Below are 7,612 nucleotides of genomic sequence, written 5' to 3'. Positions count from 1 at the left end.
AATCGTCTCTCTTGCGATAGAAGACTCTCTTACAAAATTTTGTGTATTTATGCTGTAAATAGTCTCGTGTGGGGATACATCACGCCGTGTGAAGAGTAATTATATGATATCGTGGCTCAAGCACGATTTCCATTTTGATGGTGCAGCGTCATCTCAAACTTAGTTTTACGCTCGACATTCTGCGCGTGACATTTTTATCCGATATCTCTATTTCTCTCATCGGCATTGTCTTATCGTGATATCGTGTCCGAGAGAAAAACCCTCTCTCTATCGCGAGCCTTGGCGTCCGAGGGTAAATGTCGGGCGTAAACAAGGCGTTTACGCGAGGAATGAGTATTCTCGCGGCATAGTGTCGAAGTTACATACCGGTAGTCCACTTTGTATTTAAAAATTTATAGATAAAAATAGATCTCGTATCGATATATTGCACTGGAATTGGAGCACACGTCCCACGTTGTTCTCGGAGTTATTGCAAGTCGATGGACCGGTTCGAGAAGATGACGTCCCGCGAAATTTCAGTCTTTAGCTGGTCACATCAATTTTTTTTAAAAGAGTGGAAAAAGGTCTTTATCTAATGACCATTCGAATATTATTGAAACGTGCTACTAATGTTCTATCATTTTATTTGCAACCTTGCTCGAAGAAAGATTACACTACTGTATCCTCCATGTAAAACAGTTAACTCAAAAATAAAAGATAAAATAGATAGAAATATATAAGTTTCTAATATGTTAAAACTCTGATAAAACTGTTCAAAAATTTTTAATATTTTTTTCTTTCACAATGTTCTTTTTATACATTTAAATTTTTCTAACGGAATTGAATAATTTGATATCCCAATAGATTAAATCACAAGACACATATACGCGCGCGCGCACACACACACACACACAAAAGTATACGTTTTTATTGGATATTAATGAATTTTATATGTATATTGTAACACGTTATTTCAAAGAAGAAATAGGAAAGATTATAATTTTCCCATTATATGTGCAAGATATAGAATAGTATTAAACTACTGAAAAAAAAAAACAAATGAAAGCAACATTTTTAATCCATCGCTCATCTCAAAAATGAAGAATTTGATTTACAAAATAAAATATCTATCAATTTCTTTTGATCCATATCTTTTCTCTCTCTCTCTCTCTCTCTCTTTCTATGTTTTACAATTTTAGATATTATAAAGGAGCATAGATAGTATATATATCTTCTATGTAAGATTGCAAATAAAATGTTAATAAAATACCAGATAAGAAAATAAAAAATGAATTTATAATGCAAAATTTCAAATTATTTGCTTTTTGAGCCGAGCTATCGAAGTGGCAACAACGTGGATCTCGCTGGGCTCGTGTTGGATGCATCGAGTGTTACGAGAGGTGTTTGAGAAGTATCTTTCATCGTGATTATTTAATCTTTTAGATAATGAAGAAATCCCAGGTTTCGTAGACATTTTGAATTTTTGAACACGATACATCAATATATTGGTGTAAGTTTAGTATTTAATATTTTTATATCTTCTATAATTTGTGAAAAATTGAAAAAAATATTTTTTTTTTCTGGAGAGCACGAACAGAAGACTTGAATGAAATGAAAAAAATATTAAAATAATTTAACGGTTTATATAACAGATTAGTTATTTGTAAGGATTATAGAAATTAAAAGAGCGAACGCATTGCGTGTGATGGTCATTCTCAATAATTAATGTCGCGATATTCCACACATACCTACCTATCTACACATATAGAGTGATCAGAAGTCAGACGATATTTTATTCTCTTTTGATAAGCGAGAAGATTAATGTGCCTTGAGTTTAGCGTATACACGTAATTCAGAAAAAACCAAAAACAAAAAAAGAAACATCAACTATAATCATCCCGCTTGCAGAATAAGATTTAGGAAGCGCTGTAGCAATCTTTTCTTGTACTATTTTTTCTGACAAAAATTCGGTACGATTTTTTCATTAAAAAAAAATCTCGTATAAAAACTCGTATTATTTCTCAAACATCTCTTGCGCATTTTCTATACACATATTTAAAAAGTACCCCCTAAAAAGGGCCGTAGTTCTAAAGAGGAAACGCAAGAATGATACAGCTTATAGTTTCGAGCGCGCAACAACTAGAACGTGTTTTTCTTGAGTGATAACAGTCGTACGGACACTCTTTATTGTTAAACATCGATTGAATCATGTAGCGAACGACACCAAGAGAAAAACAGTCGCGATTGAGGATATTGCTAATATATATGGGTAATAATATAGGTTTAATTCTTTGCATTCGACCGATTTATCTTAATCGAGATAATTGTACCATTACTATTAAAAGGAAATTCTCTCTCTTATAAGAGAAAATTCATAAAAGATTAAATTAAATTAATGGGCAGAAAAAATTAATTACCATGAAGAGGAAATTATATACATACATACATATATATCTATTTTATCTCTTTTTGTCTAATTCAATGTTTTGTTTGTCTATGTAAAGGATTTACATGTAATAATTTTAATGACTTTATTTTACGACTATTTTAATAATAATTATCCATAAAAATAATAAGTGCACAATTAGTGCGACAAAAATGTTCTATGATGTTAAGTGAGAGAGAGAGAGAGAGAGGGAGAGAGAGAGAGAGAGAGAGAGAGAGAGATATGGGAAGGGGAGATAATAATTATATAATAATATTCAATAATTTTATTCGAATTTATTTGAGTTGTATTATAACGTCCAAATGCAAAGAATTAAGCCGACCTTCTGTCGAGGATAATTTTGCATACTTTAATCAGTGCAGACTGATCAACATTAAGCAATATATACAAGAAAAAGATTGAAATAATTACGATTATATAATTGAAAGCAATGAATGATAAAGGGCGTCAATTAAAATGCGATCGGTCATATTTTCGATCGAAAAATATTTTGGTCCCTTCAAATAAGCAAATTATTTGTGACATGTATTTGAAGATGATGATGTATTCGAGAGAAATAATTTACATATTGTTTATAAATATTATACATTTACAGTCTACCCTAAAAAATTTCACTGCTTTCTCTTTTAACGATAATATCCTTTTAAAAATTTTAGATTAATTTTTCCTCAAGCGAATAATTTGATAGGATGAAACCTATATTTGTTTCTATATTTATTGTTTTATCTTTAACATTATGCCATGCATTGTATCAAATCTTTATTCGTTAAAGAAATGAGTTTGTATTTTTTCAGACTATCTGGTTGATAAAATGGCTGGAACAACTAATTTGCATGCTCACAGCTTTTTTCGTGAAAGAAAAAGGAAGGAGATGCAGTGAATTTGTGTGCGCGTATGGAGTAGCTTGTATATATAACATTATTAACAATTGTCTCAGCATTATAGAATAACTTGGAAAGAAAGACTCACGAAATATGTATATAAACTTTTTTGGTTCTGTAAAAAGAGAAAGGTAATATGCTTTTTATACAAAATTCATCGAGATTTTAAAGTTCCGCTTTTATTGATTTACAAAGTATACTCAGGATGATAAGTACTCTTATCGTCCAATTTTTCAAGTAACGTAGTCGAAATGAATAAAATTATATCGAAAATCGAATTAAAATGATCGATTTGTCTCTCTATCACAATATAGTGAATTTATATGGAATCAAATATTTATTGCAGAATATGCCTGCTGTTTTCGCGATTGTCATTCCTCACTTTTATATTTTCACAGATATAGTTAGAGTAGAGAGGCATTATTTTTTTCAATTTATTTCTAATTAATTTTTCTATTTAGTATTCCAAGTTTTTTTCACATATATTTGACGTACTTGGATCGCTTTCACTATATAATTAGCATAATTATATGTAAATCATTATCACAAATTATGTTATTATTATAGTTTCGGGATACTATAATTTATTGCCATGATTTATTTTTTATTTATTTTTTGTTTCGTAAATTATTCTTATATATAATGTACTTTAATCCGAGAAGTTTTAAGGCTCCTATTTCCTCTATGCAATTATATTGTATCATGATCCGTTGGAAACGGAAAAACATAAATTCTACTTTCGCGAATTACATCGAAATAAATTAATCTTTTCGCATGCTATCCTTTTCTTATCTTACAATAGATGCACATATAATTTGATCTATATACATATTACAAGCAAGAATAATCTTATGGTAAATGTGTTGAAGATTTACGATTATTTATTAATTCACGAATCGAAATAAAGAGAATCTCTTCGATATTTTACCAATCTATATATTATTAAACGCAAGTGATAACATACTAATTTATTTCGACGTATTTCATAAGAAAAAATTTACATATTTTCGATAAAAAGAGACCGGGAGCCTTAAGATATTATTTACTCAATGATCGCATATATACTGCATCTCAGAAATAGTCGTGTGCAAAGAGAGAAAAGCAGAGAAAAAAAAAGAGAGAGGATAAATCTTTGCGTGCGAACATTTTATCTATGAGGCAAGAAAAGTATCATGATCGAAGATTTAAAAGCTTATGTTTAAATATTAATCCGCATTATAACATCCCTGTGAAAAATAGACGGATTAAAAGAAATTGACGGGAATTTAGTCTATAAAATTGTATTAATCTTCAGAGATCAATGAGATTTACTAAAAATGTTTGAAAATATTTTGTTACTCTCATTTCCATTCTTAAATTATTGCTATCATTTCGCATTATTATAAGCAATTAGATTAGAAATAATTTTTAAAAATTTAATTAATGATATAATATATGCAACGATATGATTAAATATGCGAAATGCAAAAAATTTGTAACTATATTTTTATTGAATAGTTAAAATTAACAGTTTTGTGTAAAATTCACATTCATAGAACAAATAAAAGATACAAAAAAGATAACCGATACCTATAATTATTTAAGAATATTAGAATATATTACAATGCCTCACAAAATGAATTCTTGTCAATTTTCTTTTTCAAATCAGCTGTTTCTTACAGGAGTTACACTAGATATATACATACTTCTACTCCTAGCGTATCTCCCGGAAGTTTTATTCGATATATACATATAATATACGTCAGAAAAAATTGCCTGTCCATAATATTTATCATGTGGCCATTGTGTCTCTGTATCAGGACCGGTGGAGGTTTTCGCGGAAGGTAATCTTGTAAAAAAAACAAATTTGATTTAGATCGAACTAGACTCTTCTCGTTGATATTTTGAAGCTTATGTAGAATTGTTTCTTAGGATTTTAAACAAAAATTTCTTAAGATAGAATAAAATCCGAAAGAATTTCGTACGACTAATTGGTTTGAACAGAATTATTTATGTGATTTTCCGTATCCTTTTCCGTTTCCAATTCTTATTCTCTAACGGGAAAGAAAAAACATCCTATGCAAAATATCTTTTGCTATTCACAATTAAATAATAGATATAATAGAATTGTTTTGCTATTGGCGTTCAACAAAACTTATATATATTTACATTTAATTTATGTTTTCCGAATAAGAATTATATATTATAATAATGACATCACATGCTTTATTTTGAAATATATTACTTACTTTTGAACTAATTTCAAACAACTTAAAATGTTAAAATAAATAGAGGTTTATTTTGTTCGAAATGTCAGAGAATAAATAGATTAGTTCGTATAATTTTTAATATTTTTCTCATTATTTAATAATTTAAAATTTATTGATATTATAATATTGTATATATAGTATGTTCAATTGAAACATGGACTAAGACTCGTTGTTCCATAAAAGTTTTAGTCTATATTTCAGTTAAACATATCTATATTGTGTTCTAATATATATATTAATAAATTGTAAAAATGAAAAATATATTTTTTTAATTCTGTTTTTTTTTTTCTAGAAAAGGTTGAATATATATCTATTTTTTATTTTGCAATGTGTGTATTATATTTGCTGCTATACCTATACAATTAAAATTAGTTCAAAAAGAAGGAATAATTAAAAAGTTCCAATTTTTAATTTCTAGAAATTAAAAAATAGAGCACTAGATTTACGAATTATTCTGTAATTACAGCAAAAAAAATTTTCTCGCCGCTTATACATTAATTATTAGGAGCTGTATGTCTTGATTTCATTATTAAATATATATTCCTTTTATAGTTAACACATGTTTCACATATATCAATTATAATACAAAGTTGTCACAATTAATTAATTTTATAATATAAAGAAGAATACAAGTGTTACTTCTTGTTTCGACGTGCTTATCGATTCATCTAGTTGATAAAAAGAATGTAACGAGTAAAAATAGAAAAAAAATAAGAGATGCGTCTCAAAGGTTAAAATATCGTCACAATATATATTAACGATAAGAAAAAAACAAGTTTAAAGTATTTCTCGCCAATTTTTACAGGTTCTCTATATGCAAAGCAGTTAAAAAAAATTTTTTTAGGCAGTGTTTCAGATAAAAATAACAAAAGAATATCTTTATACAAATTAATTCAGAAATCATGCTTTTCTTCAAATGAAAAATTTAAAAATTATTTTTTTCTAGTGTAATGTCATATTTTTCACAAATGCTTCTATAATAGTATACATTCCAATGACTTTTTCTGCATGAAAAAATAAATTTAAAAAGAAACAAATCTCTTTCCAAAAAATTTCATTAATCATTGATATATACAGGATGTCCCACCAAAAGTGGCCACACCCTTTTATCGTTTAAACTAACAGAGATAGACCATAACAAATTAAATGCTCCAAATTGAACTTTATTGAGCATAGTAGTTGTTTACAAAAGCTATTTAGCAATGGCCAATTTTCTGACTTGAGTATTATGATCAAATGACAACATGACATACGTCAATCTCTAACGCACGAGTCAGAAGTTGGCCATATCGCAGGACCGAAAATAAAAAGATAGACGTCGCCTGCGATATTTTAAGTTGATAGAATTCATATAACATATAAAATAGTTACATTAAATCTTACATTGTATTCGTTACAAATAGCGCTACAACTTTTATTGTATTGAAATATCCACATTGTTATAAAAAAATTATACATACTCTTCGTTCATTAACACAGATAGCTTTTATAAACAGCTATACTATGCTCATAATAGAGTTCAATTTGGATCATTTTCAATTTGATATATATTTGTTATGGTCTATCCTTTTTAATTTAAAAGACAAAAGGGAGTAGCCATTTTTGGCGGGATACCTTATATAGATGCACAATTTTTCGTACTTACACATCATTATTTAAATGATGTCTTTTATGTCATTTATTTACATTACAACATAGTTGGGATTCATCAAATCTAGAAAAATGGTTTTGAACATACGATCGAGTGAAATAAAGATCTATAAAATAGACTATTTTATTCGATTAAAGTTATATGCACTGATAAGTTTTCATTAAAATTACTTACATGGTTCTTTTTTCTTTTTCTGAGATATGCGAATGCATACACACATGTATGCATTCATAATATCTGTACGAGTGAAAATATTCGAAAATGATTTATACTGTATATGATACATAATGAGCTAATATAGTAATCGAATGTTTAACCATTTAACGAGAAAATATGAATTGTTAATGGAGAATAAATTGTTAGTTATTTCAATTTTATAATGAATACAGTTTATTATGTTGAAACA

This window comes from Polyergus mexicanus, unplaced genomic scaffold (genome assembly GCF_030449975.1).
Source record: "Polyergus mexicanus isolate NDT 795.1 unplaced genomic scaffold, iyPolMexi1.0 SCAF_1, whole genome shotgun sequence".
NCBI classification, from domain to species: domain Eukaryota; kingdom Metazoa; phylum Arthropoda; class Insecta; order Hymenoptera; family Formicidae; genus Polyergus; species Polyergus mexicanus.
Note: the sequence above shows the minus strand (reverse complement) of the source record.